Source organism: Hirundo rustica, chromosome 3 (genome assembly GCF_015227805.2).
Source record: "Hirundo rustica isolate bHirRus1 chromosome 3, bHirRus1.pri.v3, whole genome shotgun sequence".
NCBI classification, from domain to species: domain Eukaryota; kingdom Metazoa; phylum Chordata; class Aves; order Passeriformes; family Hirundinidae; genus Hirundo; species Hirundo rustica.
The window spans coordinates 98676887-98697948 of record NC_053452.1 but is presented as its reverse complement, the minus strand read 5'-3'; positions in this window follow the sequence as shown (position 1 = coordinate 98697948).

Below are 21062 nucleotides of genomic sequence, written 5' to 3'. Positions count from 1 at the left end.
GTGTTGATGGAGGAAGCTCGTAGATGTCCTTTTTTCCACCCCTTGGTCTCATCCAGGGTGGCTCAGATCAGAGTTGTTATGGAGCTGCAGGCTTGCTCTCTCCGCTGCCAGCGGTGATTAAGCCGGGCCATGTTTTGGCCCTTTCTGCTGTGGTCTGAGCACATGGCCCCGCACTGCCGAGCTGCAGCTGCCCCTCTCCCCTGCCGGCAGCTGGGGAAAGGGGCTCAGCCGGCCCAGGCTCTCCCTGTGCGGGCAGCGGCCCTCAGACACCCGGCTGAGCCCGGCCCGGCCGCCCAGAGAGGCGGCAGAGCCCAACCCGGACACGGCCCGGCCCGACCATGACGTTACCTCATGGCAGATCCCCAAAGTGAGAGTGCGAGGCGGTCCCAGCAGATCAGTTTTAAATGTTCCTTCCAAAGCCGCATTGACAGTTCTCTTTGGTCAACTTAGCTGCCAATATCCCAGCCTGATTTTTGATAGGTCTTTGTCCTCCCCCCAAAACCCACGCTACGGTCAGGGCAGGGAAAAACATTTTACATTTCTCTATATCTAGAAAATAAACTGTGCTATCCCATGATACTAGACTAGAGTTTCACTTTCCACTAAATTACACTGGTGTACCTCTATTGTAATTAGTATGTTTTACTTGTTTAATAGACTACAAAAGCCCAATTTGGCTAGCATTATTCATGTTATGATGGAATTTGTTTATACCTGTTGGTTAGAAGGTATTGCAGTTCCCTTCCCAAAACATGATGAGCATGTGCTAAAGAATATCAAAGTACTCTCAACTAACTTTGAGATATAAGAGCATAAAGACTTTTTGTGAAGGGCTGGAATCCCCATCAGTGGAAGAAAGTTGATTCTCTTGGACTCTGAAATAAATGATAAAACCTTTTGCATTCTGAAATATTTCATTTTGAGTATTTTAAGGGTACAAAATCAAAACCATAAATAATGGAAAATGCCAGAAGACTTTGCAGTCTTAATACAATCCCTTGCACTGTATGTAATGCAAAAGTGTCTTTAATTACAAGATCTCATATAATTTGTGTCACAGTCACTGCCTAGTTTACCACCCTGAATGGTTGGTACCCACAAAATGAGTAGTAAGTTGATATTTACTTTAGTCTTCTTTGTCTGAGGCGTGACCCTCCCTTTTGTTCCTAAAATTCAAACCTAATCCTGAATGTAGAAATACCATGTTTCTATGTAGTCTTGCCTAGTGTCCTAGTGGTTCTTATCTGCTCATTAACATAACTTCAGTGTGTTCCTATGTTAAAGGATGTCACTTTCCTGTTTAGCAGATGGGAGAACTAAAGTAAAGAAGGACTACTGTTGATTCCCAAGTTTGCCTAAAACAAGGAAGGAGATGTTTTTTCATAATTTGAATTCATGGTATAATTTCATCATTTATTTTCAAAATTTGTGTGTGCTAGTAGCAGAGATTCCCTGGGCTGTTGGGAGTAACACGAAGTACTTGCTAACTATAAAACAGGTTCCACGGGCCATGTGGAGGCCATAAAATGAAGAGCATGAAATGATATAGGAGACATCTGATTTAAGGGACCTCTGTAATTGTACACTGACAATGTAACACAATATCTCCATAATAGAAGTAAGAGTAAAACTCATCTTTTCAAGGTAATGCATGAAGAACTAGTTTTCTTTCTCAAACCCCCTTTTCCCACTCATTACACAGATTTTGTGTTCAGCTGTTAATGATGTGAGTAGGAATCTGATTCACCCCACAGTCCTCTGAACGGATAAAGATGCCATTGGAGGGAAGAAAAGTGCTAAATTTCTCATAATACTAAATTCTTTATATTTCTTTGTAACGTAACATTGTAATATCATGTGGGGGTTCTTCAAATGTCTGTAAAAAAGCAGTTTGTGTAGAATTGTTTTATCCAAAACAGGCAATATGAGCAGCATCACAGTGAGGAAACAGCATGCAGATGGCAGTAACAGACTATTGCCACGTGTCTGGGGCTGACAGGTGATGATTTTCAGTGGGCTTCACAGATAGTTGTTAATAGTAAAACAAAGCTTGCAACTTCTGACTTAGTTATTTTTGGCTTCCCTGGTCTTTCTTTAACCACTCTGTCCTCGTGTAGGGCTTTTATGTTCACTAAATTCTGGTTTTAGTACTTACTCTCTTTCTGTGGGAGAGAGACTAGGAGAAAAACAAAGCAGGGTCAACCTTAAAAATTAACAAATAGTTTTATTAACACACACTAAAAGAATAAAAAAAGAAAGTTGGGGAATAAAAAGTAAACCAAAACAAAATTAAACTCTAAAAACCACTCTTCCCTCCCCTTACAAACTGTTCACTTTCCTACAAAACAACATATGGAGACAAAACTTGTAATTTTTAGTCAGTTTCACCATCTGATAATAGTCTTTCATCAATCCTTTAGGAGAAGAGTCTTTCTTAGAGTTATGGATCCCACTGACAACTTAGAACAGCTCTCTTGTGGGTTTTTTAGCTGTCACAAAAACAGCCGCCCAGGGAAACCTACCTTTGTGATCCCTTCCATTAGCAGGTTCCTAAGCTGCTTATGGGTCATGGGTCTTAGATTTTTGCATAGTGGGGTGTCACCTTTTAAAGATGAGTAACTCTAAAAGCAAAGGATTCTTCATCTCAAGGTACAGAGATATCTTCTAACTTCTTTACTGGCACAGAGAGCTTCTCATCTGTATCTCTATTCAAGCATCTTATAGGATTGCTATCACACTTATCACACTTAGTCCATCACAAACACCTTTGCTCAAATCCACACACAAATCTAAACAATCATCTCTCCAAATGCTTATCTTTCCCATGATTTAAAGGAATGATCTAAATATAGAGTTCATTTCCATGGCTCAAATAAGAATGGAACAACCAACTCTTCAACCTTTTGTCCCAATAGTCTTTTCACTCTTGCTCTACTGACTTCATGCTGTTTCTTCTTCATGTTCACTCTGTCCTTTCTTACTCTCTCAGAGAAGGGCTAAGCTCTGGAAGCTTCCTGTTGCCAGGAAAGGGTTAAATCTGCCCAGAGTCTTTTTTTTCTCCTGAACTAGCTCATGGTATTAGACGTTCAAGGCTGCACTGGTGAGGGAGGAAGAACTCACAGAAACATCAGCAATCAGAGCACCCGGGCAGTCCGGAATCACAAAAAAACTAGGCAGGATCATAAATGCCTTCTCAGCCCACCCCTCGGTGTAAATTGGGGCGGCCTCAGCCTAAATGGTGCCCATAGCTCTTATCAGGGGCCCAGCAGTGATTTCTCCCTGCTCCAGGAAGTTTAGAGAAAGTAGTTGTTGTAAAGCAGCAACCTCTCCTTCCCCCCCCTCAACCCGGGAGCCGATGGAATCCGGCCAGGCCTCAGGCCAGCTCCCCCCAAAAACAGGGGGAGCAGCAGGTCAAACTCGATGTTACCTGTCTCTCTCTTGCCAAAGGAAAGAAGGAAAAAGACCCACCTACAGGAAATCAAGGGGTTTTATATGGTACTTCCCAAAGTCATAGCCAATAATTTTCAGTGGTCAGAACAGATGCCAATATTCCAACTAACCCTCTGATAGGTCCCTGTCCTTTCTAAAGCAATTCCCAGGTCCTGACCCGGAGAATCATTTTACATTCTTTTATAACTAAAAAACCAAACTGTACTAACCCATGACACCTCGATATTGAAAAGAAAACCTATATGTCATCCCATACAAGTTCTACATAAGACATCATGTATCCAGCTTGATCGTGTCTTCATTTCACATGCTTGTATTTTCAAGATATGAAATACAGTAGACTAAAAAGATCATACCTGTCTTGTTGAATTTTATACTTTCAATACAAATGCCTAAATAAAAAAGTCCACAAACTGAAAGGAATTCCAATATCTTGTCTTTCCCTTTGTTTACTCTAATTATGTATGTTATAAAATGGATTTTTTTTTTTTTTGGTAAAACCCCTTTCTTGTCTGTGAAAGCACACCACCTTTTCCATTTTGGCAAGTGTTCATGTAGGATGTTCAAAGAGATGAGCGCCTAGCTCAATTCATTTTAAGAAGTTTATTCTAAGCTATACTCATAATGTGTTCCAGCTCTCTCATGCTATTTGATAGGGATATAAAAACATATTCCATCTTCTGCCTTTATATGCTAGGATAACAGGCAGCAGCTGATAAATATGCAGATACTAAACGCAACTCCTTTAATTGAATTGAAACATTTCTGTCAGAAGTATAAAGGAAAGTCTTGTGATTTCCATGCAAGTAAATGTAATAAGGCTGTCTTTTGGGTTTTTTGTTTTTTTTTTCCCTCCCTCAAATATCTGTGGCTCTATCATACCATAAGGAATAAACTGCTGTTTTAGCAACCTAAGGTGTTGCTTCTAGTAGTGTTGGTTGCCCTTGGTGAAGAATTTATTTAGAAAGGATTTGAACAACCTTGTACTTTTGAGCTGACTGGTGGTATTAATATGTTTTTGCTGAGAAACTCCTAAAGAGGCAATTATAGTGTCTGTCGTGGCAAATACAAGAGCACTATAGGAATATCCAAAAAGTTGTCATTGAACAAAAATAATGCAAGCTGTACTTGCAATATTATTGCATTAGAACTGTAGAGATTTTACACTTTTTTTTGCTACCATAAAGTAGCAAAAAACCCCGTGTTATGTCAAAACCACATGCTATGTCAACACTTTCCATTTGGGCTCAACACTCAAAACCCCAAGCTCCAAACTCAACCCCTGTTTTTGAACATGCACAAAAAATAGAATAACATATACTTCAAACTCCACATCCACACACGTGGAATTTGTTAGGATGTGTGCTTGCAGTGACAAAAAAAAAAAAAAAAAAAAAAAAAGAGGAAGGAGAGAAGAAATAAGAAGGACACCAGGAAAAAGAAGAGAACTGTTAACAAATACAAAACAACAGAGCATGAAGAGCAAGGGTGGAGGAATTTTGTAGAGCTTTATTGAAGGATGGATTTGTTTCTGTCTCTTCTTCACATTTTGGTCCTCTGTATTTCCATCCTTCCTGTCTTGTGATGTGATTTCTTTCTGTGTTGTCAACATAATTTGGCAATTAGAAAGGGTTCTTTCTATGATAATTTACTTGTTTAACCCAAGAAGTACCTCTGTATCTTCTCCTGGTTGACTTGGAAACCAATTAGTCCTTGTTAGTTGTACTGAACTTCATGCTTGTTGATTTGTGGTTACATACTCTCAGACCCTGATGCCAGACAGAAAACACAGGCACACTTTATTTCTGATCTACCTGTAGCTTGTTGGTTCAACTCTTAGCATTTATATCCCATTAATATTGTCATTTCTGGATTGAATGAATATGAAATCTAATCTGTGCTCTCCAGAAGAAATCACTGTGACACTTGAATGTGTTACTGTTAAAGGTATTTGGGTCAAATATTGATTTTTTTCCCAGTATTCCAGTATGAATGAGTGTATTTTAATTTAATTCAAAATACAAGGAACCAAGAGTTCATGGAAATAAGTCATACCAAGACGGACTCATTTTCTCAGGGCTGCTATCTCAGTCTGTTGATACAGTGGGCAACAGAGATAATTCTGTCCTGTAAGGAAGAGCTAGGCTGCTGGGTTGAGATAGCCTGTATTTATACTCATTCTGATAAAACCGAGAAGCAATCTGTTGAGTGAAGTCTCTCCAGAGGAGCATGAGCAAGGTGGCTGTCAGTGAATGGTAAAGCCAAAAGGATTGGATTGGGGTGGTTGGGGGAGAGAACTGATTTAGTAACAAATTTTATGGTGCATGGGTGCAAATAAGGGTGTATGTCAGAGATTCCCCAATCTAGAATATCTCTAGCAGTGATCTGCAGAAAATAGACTGGCCATGGCAAGCTGCATTTGTAAGTAGGGAATGAAAACAAGCCAATGTTCCTTGAATGTGCATTCTTACCAGACATTTAATACTTCAGTAGAACTGTGGGATTCACAGATGTGGTCTGGACGTGGAGCAGAATTCCAGATTATTTGTGTATATTTACTTTTGAGATGTCTGGATAGTACAAGGAGACAGAGATGTGTGAATATATTTAACTGATTAACTTACAAGGGAGAAATTGTGAAATATGCCCCCAAATTTTGGATACACAAGTTTGAAAGCTTTGCACCACTATCTAAAATGCAATGGTCAGCAAAGGAACCCTGTGTTGGTTCACATAAATCCTGTGAACTTGTATATTTGTAGTTTCTATAACTGAAATCAATTTTCTGAGGTCCAAGGTTCTGTATCCCCAGTGCAGGGATTCTAATAATCCCAGCAGCAGATTGATTTTCAATAAGTAGAGTTCAGATTATGAAATCCCTTCTCTTGCTAACAAACACCTGCTCCTTCAGAAAGATCCACTAACACTAGTGGAATTACTGGAGTCTTGACTAATTTCAGTGAAACTTCTACAGTCTTGGTCCACTGGTAGGAGGCAGTTAGATTTAATTGTGTTTGAAAAGGAATGGTTCCATAATAAAGTACAGGAGGGGAGAGATACCAGTGGTTCCTATGGATATGTCTTCATAGTAGGTGAAATCCACATTCTTATCTGATATTTACCCAGAATCCCACCCTGCTATTCACATCCCCTTAAATCCTTGCCTATTTGTCCACTGAAAATTGATACATTTGCTCAGACACAGCTACAAGATAAAGTCTGTGTTTTAAGAACCGTTCTAGCCTATCTACTTAGCAGTGAACATGTGAGTGAAACTCATTTTGTTTTCCCAATTCTATTTTATATCTGAGAATTTCTCACCTTTTTCCTTCCTCCTGCACCAGAGACTGCATGCATATGTGCTTGTGCATGGTTACCATTTAAATCCTCATTTCAGATACTCTGTCTCATATCTGACCAGCAGAATCTGCCTCAGCCCAGAAATTTAAAAAGAAGAAAATCTGTTTGCAGTTGGTGATTGCTGACCAGAATACTGTTAAGCCAGTCATGGTAGAGGATGTGAATTAATATTTCCACCTCTGAAGGAAAGACAAAATTGGTCTGAGTGCTAGGCGCACATAAGCACATCTTGAAGTATCTTGTCTATGCCATCTAATTTAGAAAGCTGAGTTGGAAGCTGAGTTCTCAAGTAGAAAATCCAGAAGGAGATAAGCAGCAAATGAGGCAGAGGAGGGAAGAAAGAGTGGCAGGGAGGACAGGGGAAATAAAAGACTTCTTGATTAAAGAAATGGATGAAATTTACTCCCACAGAGTATTTCATAGGAAAATGCTTTGGTTTGTCCTCTGGACTATCTTGTACAGGCCATGATTCCTAATTCACAATGTCGGGACCTGGGCAGAATTTGTCACTATGAATTCTGCTATGGGCTACAAGACACCTCCAGAAAGGCCAGCATGCTCTTTATTAGCAACCATTTATCTATTGAGTCATGACCCTGACATGGCTTTTGCAGCACAAATTAAACTGCCACTCCAAGGAGATTTCTTTCCTCCCCACTGACATTCTGCTGGTCACTGCTCTTGTAGTCTTGCTGTCTTGTAACAATGAAAACTAGAACTAAGTGTCCTTTCAGTGCATGCATTCAAGTCCATGGTTATTGTCTTACTCACTGTCACTTCAACTTCAGTGTCCTGCTGTCTTATCTGGATATTTTTGTTTTATCTCTGTGTGCTCTCAAGTCAAAGCTGAGTGTTATGCTAATCCATCTGTTTAGTGAGAGCACAAAAACATATGTGGATGCTAAAGGTGCTTCAGTTCAGTTCAGGACAAGCTCCAACAGCAGCTGGTGTAAATTCTGAAAACCACAGCAATGGGCAAGTCTGGCAACTGACCATCCACCGAGAGCTTGCAGTCTTTCCTTGGTGTTCCATGAACCCTCATCCACAAACTCTGAGGTTGCTCTCTCTTTCGGATGAAGGTCTGGGGTCAGAATTGGTGAATCCCATAGCAAAAGGAGGAAGGAAAAAGAAGCAGACCCAACATGACCTGATGATCTGGAAGTCATGCTGAGCAGAATGTTGAGGAGCTACTGTATATGAATCTATGGGAAAAAGAAGCAGCAGAGTTTAAGTCAAAAACCAGTAAATTACTGATGCTGCCTTTGTGGCTGTGACTGTTACTGAAACAACAGCAGCAAGAATGGGTAGTAATCAATATAGTGAGTGCTAGAAAAACTGTTGTGCTGTTCTCTGCTGGGTCACATCAGGTGGAATTGCAGGGAGACACTAGGGGCTTTCCATTTGAGTCCCATCCAACCTCTACCATGTACAACCCAAGACAGATTTGCACCATGTGAAAAATTTAAGATTGGAAGTACAAGTTTACGCCAGCTACATCTGAACTTATGAAGCTTGCAATCCATTTCCTTTGCATTTTTCTGTCCATAAATCCATTATCTGAACAGACTCTTATGCTTCTATGCTCACAACACTGTCCCAGACAATGAAAAAATCATGGAAACTGTGATAAATAAAAATGTCTTTCGATGTTTTCTGGTTGTGTGGCTGTGAGTCCTGTTGCTTGAAATTTTTCTTCCTTAATTCAGCACCCTATTCCTGTGATTTTTTTTTTCCAATTTGTGCTTGATAATATTTTGTTTCTTTTATTTAGAAGGAACTGAAAGCAAACAATAAGTTTCTTGGTTGAAAGAAGGTTCCAGTAATTCCAGTAGCTACTAGTTTTAGTCATTTGGTGGTCATCTGCCAAGCAAGAAAGCCATGAAATATCTCTCTTTCATGTAGGCAACAGATTTCTTAATGAGAGTTTGTTAAAAGCCCCTTTTCTACAGAACTGATCTGATTTCCCTGCTGCACCAACTTTTTCTCCTTCTTCAACTCAAGCCCCATCTTCTCTTCCTTGTAGTTTTATTTCATTGGCTTTCTGAATTGCGGGCCAGTGACAATCCTTCAGTGTACCTATTCCACATGTCAAATGGTCTTGCACGTTTTAACTTATAGGTCATTATTTGCAGAATAATTGAAGCAATTCATAGGTAAAGTCAGATAAGTTTGCAGCTCTATTTCTGCATGGCTCTACCTTAACTGGTTAGTCAAATCACACCCCTACAATTCAAGGAGAGGTGAGTCAATCCTTTATTTCTGTTCATTGGACCTTGCCCACTACTGAAGGACACAGAAGGTCCATTAAAGTCCTACCAGGAGCACACATTTTGGCATAGGCACAATGCAACTGAATCCAAAAGGAATGTAAGTTCCAGAAGAGTCACTGAGCCTCCAAGAAGAAGAATGTGAAAGATAAATGAGTTGGAAAAATAGTAGGGAGATAAGGAGGTTGGTTAGTTGCTGCATACTCCTTAAGAGTGCTCCACACCAAAGAGTCTGAATTGCCCTCTGAAGGTTTGACTGACCAGTCTGTGAGCACAAGCCCAATATCAGCACATGGCTTAGGATGCTTGAGGTTCATGGGAATTCCTGCTCACTTCCCCTCTGCTCCTCATGCCCCTTTAATAAGGAGAAAATTGATTTCCTGTTTCTGAACAAAGGTCTGTAGCTGGAAGAGAGCATGGTCTCCCTGGCTGAATAACAGCTGGGGAAAAAAATGAGTAGATCATATGCTGGGAGATCAGCTGCCAGAACATTGGGACAAAGCTGTGGACCACTGCCAAGCCTGCAGCTAAAGCCATGGCAGCCAAGATGAGGGGTGGAGGGAGGCTGATCAGAAACACACTATGAGGGACTGTGCACTGGGTTACTTTAAGGAACTCCAATGTGTAAATCCTGAATGAGACAAAAAGCCTGCTTGTTTTCAGAAAGGTCCTTGAAAAGGAAAGTCATTACCCAGGTGGCCCTGAATATCTTTGTTAAAACTTGCCTAGTTCCCTTATGCTTTCTTTTTCTTTTTTCTTCTTTCTTTTTTTTTTTCCTTTTTTTTTTTCTTTTTTTTTTTTCCCCCACTTGATTCTCAAGAAATCCTAGGCCAGAGCAGAATTTTCTTTGAGGGAGTCAATGCCTCCTGATTTCTTTGTTTCACCTTTTCCATCTTTGCTTCTCTTTCTCCAGAAGCAAATTCTGTTTCTCTGTCATCTGGACTCACTGACAGGGAGAGATCTGCTCAGGGTTACATCATAAACAGCTGTAACAATGTTGCAGCCTCCTCCTCTGAAAGGGGAGCTTAGTTAGTGAAGACTTCCATGCAAAACAAATCAATCAGCAGTATTTTCACTCTGAAACTTTTTCCCTCCTACCCATAAACTGGTTATATATGCCAGTCTCTTCCACGCCCAGAAGATGGCTTATATGCAGTCTCTTCCACTTCTAATAATTTTGTTAGAAGTGGACTGGAAAGCTATAAATGATGAACTTGCTGACACTCTGTGAGAGAATTAAGGTAGGAGCATCAGCAACCCTCAGGGAAAAAAAGGAAACCCAGACCTGGACCCGAACTGCAAGCCCACAAGCTGTGGGTCACAGCCAGTTTTTCGTGTGAGATATCAGTGTGAGCTGTGATAGCTGGGAGCTGCTGGCCCCTTCTATACTTTATGCTAAGTTTATATTGAGTACTACACACCTGATGAGTCTTAGTCTGTGCAGGTATAAGTCAACGGCCAAATGGGTAAGTGGGGAAACAAAAGAGTCTTGGCTAAGTTTTGGTTAAAAACAAAAAAAACCAACCAAACAACAACAACAACAACAAACACACCCCCCCCCCCCCCAAAAAAAAAAAAAAAAAAAAAAAAAACACCAAAGTTTTAAGGTAGGGCAAATTCTTTTCCAAAAGGATATGTGGATATATGTTTAAAAACCACACTTCAACTTTCTAGTAAGAAGCACACTCATTATAGTTCTAATAAATCTATTTACTCACACTCTTCTGAATTTTTTTTACTTTAAAACAGAGTACCTGCTTAGACACACTTAAGCAAAAATAGGGAAACCATTCATATTAATTGATTGTGACTGATTTAAGTGAAATCTAATTGCCTACAATGCTAATACTTATTTGTCCAACAAACCTAGATGAAAACAATTGGGAAAAAATCCTTATGCAGTGTTTTACACCTTGTGGTGTAAAACCTTGTGGTTCTTCCTCTGTAATTATTCATTTTAGATTCTAGATATCCAATTCAGTGTAACTTGTCATATATTGGCTTATAATGTTTAAGGGGAAAAATAAATGAGAATATACTTCTGGAATGGCAGAGATATCTACCAAATTTCTTTTTAAATATGTGCAGCAAAATGGATTGTTAAAAATAATCCCCTGAGGATGGTGCCTCTTTTGTCAGTTTTCTACCAGAGTGCATCCTGCTCTCTGACAGAAAATTGCTCATTAATCTCCAAGGAATGACCAGTTTTTCAAAATAGTCACTTAGCTATGCTGCCACTGTTAATTTTTAAGCATTATGGATGCCATTAATTGCCTGATGTGGTTGATAACAACAGTAATCCTTTTTGAATGGGACATTAACTCCAAAACAAGTCATTAGTTTTTGTCCACATACTGTAATTAACACTTACCTTCCAGGAATTCACAGAAATTGGAAAGGCCACATGTCACTAGAGATTTGGCAACTCTGTCTAATATGTATATTGTCTAAAGATATTATGGAGGGGTGGGTTTTTTGATAATCACTCTTTTACTAGCATTAATTTTTCATTCTGAGTGGTGTACACAGTTAAGGTATCTGATCTACAATTTCGGCCTGACTTGATTTTTCCCTTATTTTTTCCCTCCAGCTTTTTTTTTTTTTTTCCCCCCTCAAATAGGAGCAAGGAGTGTATGCCTCAAATTGCTTCTTCTCAGATGTGTGACGTAGCACCACGTCTGACCACGCAGCAGGGACACATTGAGCCATCTTTTCGAGCAGAGCAGAGGTAGTCACTGAGTGTCTGTGAAGAGAAGTTTCAGGATTGGTTGGGGTGGAAAAGATAAGAGATATCATATTTTTCTTACACGTGCATACACAGCATACTTTTTCCTTGCAACCTCTGCTCATGTCCACTACATCTCACCCCAGTGGGTGCTGAAATGAGTGATGAAAAAAGGGAATAGTTGAGCATCGTGGAAAGGAAGAACCTACTAGAACTGAAGTTGTTTAGATGTGAATTTTGTCAAGTAAATTAATTATTTAAGCTTTAAGGTAGACAGGGAGGATTAAGTTTGCAGTATCTGTTACTCCTCACTGTGATACTTTCCTTGGTAAAAGGTGCAGAATTACAGGTGACTGTGCATGTATGTGCAAATACATGCTTCTGATTATGGTATGAGTTTTGGCTCTGTTCAATTTTACAGCAGAGGGCTAAACTTAGTGTGTTGAAGTACACATACATGGGCAGAAGGGAGGAAGAGCATAAAATATATTTGATTTTATACTTAGGGAAGCAGTTCTTTGCTCTGTGTTTAGGAAACACCACAAAATGCAAGCAAAAGACCAAAACAAACCCCACAACTCTCAACTGCAATATAAACCTATAGTAAGTCTATTTAGCTGAGATTTTTTAAAGTACTACATGATTTAACATTCATTCTTTCCCAGAAAACCTGAGAAGTTGGTGCTTCTAGGCTGCTAAAGCATATTTGATATGCCTGTTTATATTGGATTGTTTATATTGGATTCACTGGTAGCTTAGCTCAAATTGAAGCAGAGCTTTGGTTTATCATTCCTCCAGGACTATAATGTCAGCTACTGACACCATCTCCAGTATTTTCTGTTTCAGGAATGTGCTTTTTCAGAGCAATGCTTGGTGGTATCAAAGGGCACTTCCCAGTGGCAGCTTCTGCTGGTTGAGAAATTAGTAACCTGGAGATGGCTCATAAGTCCTGCCTGCTTTGCTCAGAGATAGCAAACACTCAGGCAAAATTACACACAATAATACTCCCTACAGACACACTGAGGAAGGCACTGGAATTTTCTAAACCTTCAGCAAAAATGCAGCTTAAACATGGCTTGCTTATCTAACTCTTCTTTATCTAGTTGTTCCCATATTCTGGCCTACAGGTGTTTTCTCCTCTCTGTCCCCCTGCTCCCCCCGCCAATTTGCCTAATACCATGGAGTGTGTAGAAAAGGCAGGTATGATGTCTCAATACAGACACTTTATCTGTGAGGTCATTTGTGTAACAATCTCAGGGTGATGTGGTTGTCTAGCAGTGCTTTATATTCTCTCTACATTTGGAAGTATTACAGAATCTGTAGTCCCCCTTTTTTGAACACATTTTACCACTTCCAGATTTTGGGCATCCTGCATTATTTTGACCCAAACCCAAAGTTTTCTCAGCTTTTTTTTTTTTTTTTTTTTTTTTTTAGCTGGGGCTATATTAATTTTGCTGCTTAAAAATATTTTGAACCATAAGAATGGCAGAGAATAGAAGAATGCTAACACAAGTCAGTACAACTGCATATAGTTAAGAGGGAGTACTTTTCACTTAGATCAGAAGGATTTTGGACTTTTGACTTCATTTATCCAATTTTTTAGGGGCTTCTGATAGCGTTTTCTGTAATAGCCTTTTTGACTTGTATAATTGTGCCATGTACTCTAAACCACAGTGGAAAAAAATTAAGCTGTATGTATTTAAAGCTATGCAGCCAGAGGTAACAGGGTTTGATAAGAACTTATATTAAGTAGATGGGTGGCCCAGGAAGATAATTTTCACATGGTGATGATGAGAATTGGATTTTGGTTATTGTTACTGAATATTAGGATAATTTTTTTGAGTATAGAGTCAATATAAAGACTATTTTCAATTAAAAATGTGCAGCTACACCTTTGTAACTGAAAGTCATTTGTCTGCATCAGTATGTATGTTTTTTTGAGGAAAGTGCTGAACTCTGAATAAAATCTTTATGGGATTATTTTCAGTTTAATTGACTAGAGCTCATGAAAAGAGACTTTGTTTGTTTTATGTATTTAGAGGTAATTTATTTAAAATAATCTTTTTATAAATGGACCAGTAGATCATAGTAAACCATAAGAGAAATAATATTTTTCTTGCTTCTTCTTTTATTCTGGAAGAGACTGTGACTCAGTATCTTTGGTAAAAGACTTAATTTTTTTTTTTCCTGGTAGTTTGAAGATTGCAAAAGGGAAAATAATGGTATTTGTTAAGATATCCATGCCATCTTTTTTTTTAGAAATGTGTTGGGAAAAAGTTTGAAGTAAAAAATGGAAAAAAAAATTGGCACTAAAGTAAGGAACACATGAATGGATGTAGACAACATTTTCTTTGGAGGTGATGGAAGGTACCAAAACAGGTCTTTCTCATCAAGTGGTTACTGAGCCATTGCGTAAGTAAATGGAGGACATAGGGTTTTTAAAGATTGTCCCTCAATGAATTTTGGAATTGTTTAGCAGATGTCTGAAAACAAAACATTTTATTTTGATTTCAAAAGGACCTTTTGTGTTGAATGAAACAACATTTTTTTCCTGCCCAGGTTAAATAATTGAAAAATACTCAACTAACTAAGAGTTCACAATTCACCTGTTTTTCACAGACAATAACTTTCTTGGCGGATGCAAGTTGTAAAGGCATTCATAGGTTTACAGTGTTATTCTGGACATATTTGTATATCCATTCATAAATCTAGAAAAATAGCATTTGAGATAGCTGCAACAATAAAAGAAAAAGAAAATCTAGCCTCTATTTACCATTACAGGTTCCATAAATAGTACTATCTGTATCAAACTGGAGGCAATGACAAGAATGGCTGAGCCCATGCTTGCCTTCATTGCCTGGCTTCCCTGTTTTAGAGAAACTGAGATGTTAAGACAATTACATTTTTCCAATTTTCCTTCTTAGCTTTAAGGAGCTTTCATATGCAGCAGCACCCCTAGGTTCCTTTCATATTCTGTGAGGTAGCAAATAACATGGATAGCTTATGTTTTGACTTGGGAATTGGTTTTTCTCATCTTTTAAGTCAGCATCAGCAAGTGATGTGAAGGTGGGAGGATTTTAGAGCAACAGGAGTGGCAGCCTAAGGAACATCAGTCAGTGTGGAACTTGTGATGGGGTGATTGCAGAACAACTGTAATTCACGCTTTCAGTAGCCTAAAATCCAAGTCTGTTGAGAACATACAAAGTCCACAAGGAAGGGAAAATGACAGCAAGGATTTTGGGATTCTGGCAGAAGATAGGCTGTGCTGAGAGGCTAGAGGGAGTACTCCACTTCTTTAGGTCAGCTGGATTAAAGAAGTTTTATAAGGAGCATTTGTTCTATCAAAGAAAGCTAAATAAACAGAGTATAGGTTTCGGTAGAAGCAGAGTGTTGTGGGATTGGAGGGCTGTGGATTTGATGGGAGAACTGAGGCTGTCGCAGAGCATGCCCTGTAAATCCACATCCGTAGGGCTTGATGGTTCCACTGGCTGATGGCTCCCGGAAGGAGCTCAGAGCCTGCATCACTTTTCAGGATTTTTCTTGCAGCAGCTAGGTTGAGCATGTGAGAACATGAGCTCAGTGCTGCAGACAATGTTCACAAGTCTGACTTGACACAAGAAAGCACCTGCCCATGTATTTAGATTGTACTGGAGATAGGGAGATTTGAATCCAGGTTTAAAATTAATCACATACATAGACCTGTTGCTAAAGAGGAATGAACTTAAGTATTTGCTGAATTGGGTCCCAGAAGCAGTAAAAATGCTCTTTTACTGTTTTTGTTCTTTTAGAACTGGCTATTCTTACAGGGTGTGTAGCCACCATTCACAATTACAAGAGAAGAGGCGGCAGTTCAGAAGCCAAACCACACACCTTCAGCCCCTGGCATCAAACACTGAATTGAAACACTGAAAAGACCAAGGGGGTGGCTCAGTCTTTCCTAACCCCTGACTATATCATTAGGGTGGCAATATTATTTGAGCCTAATGCATCACAAGGAAACGGTTTTATTGTTATCCAGTGGAGCCCCATCACAATGCTGTGGTGACTGAGGCTGTAATGAGGAGCTCTAAGATTTCAATGGCAAAAGGGATTCATTGCTAGTCCATGACCTCACGATGAAATCATTACAATGAAGTCAGAGACATGAAGTTATTATAGGAAAACTATTTCAGAGCAAGTCTATAAGGACCTTTTTGACAGTGCCATTATGAAGCCATTACAATGTAAGGTTATGATGGTAAAATGGTTTCAGTGAAACCCTGTTATGGTTTAAAAACAGACTAAATGGTGTCACTGAAAGTGATTCTGCCTTCTAAAACCTAAAGTTAAGCAGACCTCTGTTTCTAAACAAAAACATGTGATTCTGACTTCCATTTTCGCTGATAAGGATAGCTGTGCAATACCTCAAAAATGAATTAAAATTCCACTACCACTCCCAGTCTCGGATTTTGAGTGACATCTAAAACTGACTGTCAAAGTAAATAGCATATTTCAAAACTGAGTAAATCCCCCTAAGACTGGCACATCTCATCAGTAAAGATGGTTACTCTTTGTCTGGTTAAAAATCTAGCCCAATCTAATCACCGACCATATCACTGGTGGTGAAATGGAATAGAATGTGCATTTAAAAATTGGTCTGTGTTTTCCATCTCACTTTGAGATAATTAGAATAATACTTCCACAGAGGAGCATGCGTCTGAAGTATCTCTGATTTTATCACATGGAAATTCAATTCTTTCTTGTCAGTCCTGTTTGTCTTCAATGAATAACTACATATTTGATGTTCAAACACTTCAGTTAGGGATAGTCTGATGGTCTGACAGGGACTTGGATGTGAGACTCCATGAAACTTGTGGTATTTAAGTGTCCACTGGCCTTTTAGAAGGGAATGTTCTGGGCCACAAGAACACAAGAACATAAAGTTTATCCTAAGGTGAGGGACTTTTTTATTGAAATGAAAAAATTCTGAAAACTGTTCCAAGTTTGACAAATCTGCTTCCCCCCCACTGTACATCAAGACAAAAGAGGGAAAAAAATTCCATATAAGCTTTACATGTGCTGGAATATTGTTTCAAGACGAGTTACTTAGGTGGGGGCTTTCTTTTTGGTCCTCACTCAAATGTGTGTGAAATGATCTGGCAAACTGTCATAGACATCCATTATTTTTATTACCAAACCACACTTATCATGTGTGTACCCCTGTGAATAGTAATGGGTGTGTCTTTTTAAGAGAGCTTGAAGTATAATCTTTTGGGTTTTATGCATCTTTGTCTCTGGAGACTGTCACCTCTGAGCACACATTTTTGGATAGAAGGGCTCTTAAGCTCCAGAGGAATCCCATTCCTTTGCAAAAACTGTGGTTGAAAGCAAAGCCTTGAACAAGAAATTTCATCTTGAAAAGCAATCTCAGTGGTTTACAGCAATCTGCACTTTTTGCATCTCTTTTGCAGAGGCTTTTAATGTATGCTCACTTCTTTTTTTGAAAACATGCCATTTCTGTACAGTGACAGCAACAAAGTTAGATCAGCAAATGAAAAATGGGCTCTATATTTCCCATTTCAGATAAACTAGAAATTATAAATTTCTAAATTTATTTTGGTATTAAAAGATGCAACTCAGCTGTCAGTTTATCAGTGAAATAAAAATCATCATATACACCAAGGGATGTATTTTTTTCTTCTGGAACATTGTAAACCAGGAATAAATAAGGTCTCCAACATTTGGTAAGGAAAGCTATGCAATACTTTAGAAACATGAAATATCCCATCATTAGGTGTCTCAAGTTCTTCTGTGCTCATTCTTTTCAACTTCTTAAAAAGTTCAAAACCTGTTTGATGTTGTCATAAGCTTTGCTTTTCTCCTAATCTCTTTCCCGCAGAAAAAGACTAAACACTAAGACCACTACACTAAATTTGGCAACCAGAATTTGGCGAATGTGAAACCACTACAGGTGTCCTTTGAACAATGTCAGTTTCTGTTATCTGTGGTAATGAGGAGGTTATTCTGTAGACTGGTTTAAGTTGGATGTTAAAGGTGTGTGGAGCATATGGCAGAGAAAGTCTTCTGAATATGTGTGTGTACTGCCAGCTTAGGTCTGCCATTTATAGAATTGAGCTTGAAGTGATAGTTTTTCCTGGACTCAGTGATTCCTGTTGATGAATCAGGTGCTCATACCATAGTCCCAGTGAGGTAGATGCTGGGAGTGTGGACTGCCCCAGGCACTGTTCAGCACAGACACTGCTTCCATACATTCATGTCATGCAGCATCCAAAGTAACATGAAAGGCCAAATGCAGCAAAACACAGGATGGATGGGCTGATCACCTCTTCAGGTCATGCTGCTATCAACAGGTCGTAGTCTTTGCCTGAGAGCAGATTCCTGAGACCTATAATGATGCTGTTCAGACACTTTGCCCTCTTCACCCTCTAGGGCCAGCAGCCTTACAGAAGTGGGATTTGCCAAGGGAGCGAAGCCTTGGTTTCCGTTTTAGCTCAGATGCGAGAATTCATATCCTTTTCATATCTCTTTCTGTCTCCAAAGAGTGCCAAGTAACACAGTGCAGTACCTATGGGGTCTCTCCAGGCTCTTGCATTGGGCTGCTGCTGTGGCTTTGCAGCTGGTAGGGCTTATGGGGGACAAGAGGGAAGGTGGACATCTGGCCGAGGCATAATCTGCCTGTAGATTGTAGATAGAGATGCATCATTATCTGATGCTTTGTACTTCTATAAGCAGTCAGTATATCACTGCCTTGCTTTTCTTTTCTGCATCCAGCTCATGGGCTAATGGCAAAAATTGTCATTATTCTTTTTACATTTTGTTATGCTTTTTTATTACTGCAGAGTCATCTATCACTCCATGTCCTCTTCTGCTTCCATGGTGATTTACCTTTGTTTAATCAGCAAATTTAGTGATTACTGTTCTCCTTCTTTTTTCCTCTAAAAGCCATTAATGAAGGCAATAAATAGAGTACATTTACCTTTAGGAAATTCTGTCATCTCTCTTTTTGGCTTGGTAACATCCCTTTCAAATGAACCTGGAAGAAAACACAGATGAAGTAAAATCATCACGTTAACCAACGTTACAGACTTCACAACCATCCATCCATTCATATTTCAATTTGAAGAACAATTTCCCACATGATACTGAAATCCAAATATATTAGATGACTACTTTACTCAAAAACAAGAACATTGTAACTATTTTGAAAAACAGTAGACTCCATTCCAGTTATGATTACTTTTCTATCAATTTCTTTGTTCTTGACTTAATGGAATATTGTCTTGATACCACGTTTGACTATTGTAATTTGACTAATATTTTTCTGTGATAAGTAGGATAAATATAACTAATGATTACTTTATAAAGGTTGATTAGGGTTAGTTAGGCAGAGATTGCTATATAATGTAAAAAGTCACTAAAATATTTCGTAAGGAAATAATATCTCTACTTTATGGGTCAATTCTTAAAACATCTAATTTAGTACAATTTATAGCAATATCTGTTCAGATGACGAGTACCATAAGCACATATTACTAGAAGAGAATTACAGAATGGTTTGTCTGAAAGGGACCTTAATGATTATAATAGTCCCAACCCCCCTGCCATGGTCAGGGACACCTTTCACTAAACCAGGTTGTTCAGCACCACATCCAACCTGGCCTTGAACGCTTCCAGAGACAGGGCAGACACAACTTCTCTGGGCAGCCTGTTCCATCCTCTGGTAAAGAATGTTGTTCTAATATTTAATCTAAACCTACTCTCTTTCAGTTTTAAGCTATACCCCTTGTTCTGTCCCTATATGCCTTTGTAAAAATTCTCTCTCCATCTTCCTTGTAGGCTCCCTATCTGACACAATTAAGACTTTCCAGGTTTCCAGTCTTGATTTTTTTTTTTTTTTTTTTCCCCCATAATTATTGTTACTTAGAAATAACTTCAGAGAGTGTGTTATCTCTGTCTCTCACATGTGGTGGATATGCTTTCCTGTGTATACTGCAGTTCTGGATGTGTGGATCTTTCCTTGGTGGACCACAGATTACTTCCAACTCAGACACTTGTGTTTCTGTGGGGACATGCAGAGTGATGGTGACCATCCTCATCCTTTTGTAACACATACTGTCAGGGTGAAGTTATACTGAAGGGTTTGGAGGTGTACTAAGTGATCACAGTTTAGGGATGTGCTTTTGACATGTATAGAAAGTGTAAAGATTTAATGGGAATTGGGCATTATGAAATCTCTTTGTATGCCTCTTACTTGCTTTGCTAAAATGTTAGCACATGAATAGCTTGTTCAATGACAAAGGGTATTTAAATCTGCTATTTGTGGCTCATCTGCAGTAGATTTTTTTTTTCTTTCAGTTCTCAAGTAGCAGCAGATTAAGAGTGAAAAAAAAAAAAAGAAGTTTGTAGCTTGTAACAGACACATGGGGAGAATCTAACCTTTACAAACATGAAAAGGACCATCAGCCAATTAGCTGTTGGTTAATAAAAAGTCGAATTATTTGTTGAACACCAAACTATATATTTTTCAAAAGCATCACAAGACTGGAGTAAGGAGCCATCATTGTGTTAATGCTACCAAATAGCTTTTGGGGAAGAGAAAATGCACAGAGTGGATTCTTGGGGCCACGGTCATACATCACACACAATACACATCAGAAATGATACACAAAATTCACATCCACAGTTCACATCATACACCTCTTCTTCAAGTCATGTCCTGATCTGATGTGTATCAAATGTTTCCCTACATATTTTAATGAACATATTGCAGTCTAATAGAGTGATTCTAAATGCATTTGCAAATCATATTAGCACAGGGAAAAAAAGTCTTTGCTTTATACACAAGTTTTTTGTGCTTTTGGTATGACAATGATTCAGAAACACACCTCTAATACTAAGTTTACACTGAAAAGAATCTTTAAATATATAAACATTTCCCTTTCTACATCACAGTAATGCTACAGTATTCTTTAGCTAATTCTTCTCTGAATACTACACTGTCTGTGTAGAGGATAGATGGATTATAAGGATGTTTCAGAAAGTCCTTATTTCATAACACAGTTCTATGTGGGTATTTCCTTTCTCAGTTTCCCAACTTCTTTTCTCTTCTGAAAAGATAAAAAGAATGTCCTCTAGAAAACCAGGGCAGCAAATACCCTGTTGCAGAACTGAGCTCTGTACAAATTCTTTCAAAGAGGCTGTCGCATGGAAAATGCTGATTGTGTTGGTTTAACAGAATCACAGAGTGGATCATGTTGGAA